The following is a 2,423-nucleotide window of genomic DNA, read 5'->3' as shown; positions in this document are numbered from 1 at the left end:
GGTTGCAGGAACTGGGCCTGGCTGGTCTACTGAAGAGAAGGACCAGGGGAGACATGAGAGATCTTTGAATATTTGAGGGGCTTCCATAGAAAGGAAGAGCTCAAGCTATTTTCCAAAACACCCAATGACCAGGCAAGAAATAATGGATGGAAAGTGATCAAGAAGAGATTCAACCTAGAAAGAAGGAGGAATTTCCTGACAAGTGAGAGCAATCAACCCATGGAACAGCTTTTGCCTTCAGAAGTTGTGAGAACTTCGTCACTGGAAGCTTTCAAGAAGAGACTGGACGGCCATCTGTCAGAAATGGTGTAGGGTATCCTGCTTGGGCAGAGGGTTGGACTAGATGACCTACAAGGTCCCTTCCCATTCTGTTAAATATGTTAAATGTTGAAAGACATCAGCTGCCTCTTATCTGGCCATCATCTAGGTTGCTGTTCTTATCCTTCTCTTTCTGTCCCTTCAGGACATTCTCATCATTAGAGGATCAGAGTTTGGAGAACCTCTGTTCTGGATCTTGGTCCTTTGTTGCAAATGGTCCTCCCCAACCTGGGTTTTCTCTGTTCTCATGGGTGCTTTGACTCCAGTTCCACGTTCAAACCTTGGCTTAGCCAAGTCCTGAAACCTATTTCTCCATCAGGGTTTGAGTTGGGTCCCTTGGTTTCGCTTCTGCCTGGTTCTTCCTCCTGCTCTTCTGATCATCTGAAGAGCATGAGTCCAGCTTGAGCCAAGGTGGCGCAGTGGTTAAGAGTACAGTACTGCAGCCACTTCAGCTGACTGCTAAGCTGCAGTTTAGCGGTTCAAATCTCACCGGCTCAAAGGTTGACTCAGCCTTCCATCCTTCCGAGGTGGGTGAAATGAGGACCCAGACTGTGGGGGCGATATGCTGACTCTGTAAACCGCTTAGAGAGGGCGGAAAGCCCTATGAAGCGGTATATAAGTCTAACTGCTATTGCTATTGCTTGGCCAGGATCAATCCTCCTTGTAATCCTGCAGGAATTCAGAGAAGTTGAATCAATGTCTTTGGACCTCGGAGCGGAGGCAACTTCAGACCACAACCAGCAACAGCTGCACAAGGTATATAAAGATATATCTGTTGCTAGGCAACAAATCCTTACTCAAATGAGCCTCCCATAGATTACCTTAATGTAAAGATGCCGCTCTCAATCGTGTCTCCTGTCCCTCAGGAAAAAATTGCCTGGCAAAGATCGACAGAGTCCGTTGGTCACCTAAGATGTTGGCAAAAGTTGACATCTCACTCAAGGTTTCTCTAAGACACACTTTAACAAAGTAACATTGTAGGGTCCTTGTAGGTCATCTAGTCCAACCCCCCGCCCAAGCAGGAGACCTTACACCATTTCTGACCGACAGCAGTCCAATCTCTTCTTGAAAGCCTCCAGGGATGAAGCTCCCACAACTTCTGAAGGCAACTTCTGTTCCATGGGTTGATTGTTCTCACTGTCAGGAAATTCCTCCTTATTTCTGAGTTGAATCTCTCCTTGGTCAGTTTCCATCCATTCTTCCTTCTCTGGCCTTCAGGGGTTTTAGACAATAGCAATAAACACAAATAAACTCTCTTCCTTCTGCCATCCTGGTTTCCTTTTCATGGAAGGACATCCATCCAACCTACGACCACTCTGGATTGGTACATATTTCTGACTTGACACCTTCTCCAATATGTACAACTGTTGTGTAACAGAGGATTCTGCTTCAGTTTTCCAAAGAAGAGAGGAGAGGAGGAGGAGGAGGAGGAGGAGGAGAGGAGGAGGAGGAGGAGGAGGAGGAGGAGGAGGAGGAGGAGGAGGAGGAGGAGGAGGAGGAGGAGTAGTTGGTGATTGTTGTGGTGGGATATGTCATGCCGGCAAGCAATCGTTTATTTTGGACTTCAGTCCTGCCACACTTTCTACTGTCTATTTTCTATTGTGAGAAAATGGGAGGGCAGTGTATACAATGTTGGGTGATGTGTAGCCATAATAACATTCTTCTTAGAAAGCCAAGGTCACTTTTGTCTCTGCACCTGGCCGAAACTGGATGGGTAGAAGCTGCCAGTGTGGCAGTGGGAGATTGGACCATGGGATGGGCTTGTGGGTGTGGGGGCAGGATCTTGAACTTTCATCTGGGTGGGGAAAACTGTGAAGCTTTCAGATTCGGGTTTCCCCAGATGTGCAAACATGGCTCTCTTCATAAATTGGAACTTTGAGCAATACTTTGCCTTGGACTCTGATTTAATTTTGGATGCTATTTGGAACCCTGACAGGGTCCTCTCTGAACTTGGTTGTTTTCTTGCAGACATTTCATGATCCAATTTGGTAACATCATCAGTGTTAGAAGGGAATGGAATTTGGGGGGGGGAGGAGGAGGAGGAGGAGGAAGGAGAAGGAGAAGGAGGAGAAGGAGAAGGAGAAGGAGGAGGAGAAGAAGAAGAA

General features: G+C 47.0%; 1 long non-coding RNA gene across 2 annotated transcripts in view; it reads right to left on the bottom strand.

Moving 5' to 3' along the window:
- Positions 1–1,142: 1,142 nt before the first annotated feature.
- The window catches only part of LOC148049073 (uncharacterized), a 41,308-nt gene continuing 40,027 nt past the window's right edge, over positions 1,143–2,423 (bottom strand). Inside the window, exon 3 of one of the 2 annotated variants that reach the window (XR_015695374.1) lies at positions 1,143–1,226. This is a non-coding gene — a long non-coding RNA (uncharacterized LOC148049073). Of the gene's footprint in view, positions 1,227–1,357; positions 1,531–2,423 lie in introns of those variants that run through there. The other variant, XR_015695375.1, reaches the window with a different exon arrangement.

This window comes from Thamnophis sirtalis, unplaced genomic scaffold, assembly GCF_051295495.1.
Source record: "Thamnophis sirtalis isolate CommonGarterSnake01/CBP01778 unplaced genomic scaffold, rThaSir2_p1.2 scaffold_2, whole genome shotgun sequence".
Classification (NCBI taxonomy): domain Eukaryota; kingdom Metazoa; phylum Chordata; class Lepidosauria; order Squamata; family Natricidae; genus Thamnophis; species Thamnophis sirtalis.
This window is presented reverse-complemented; position numbering and strand designations above follow the sequence as displayed.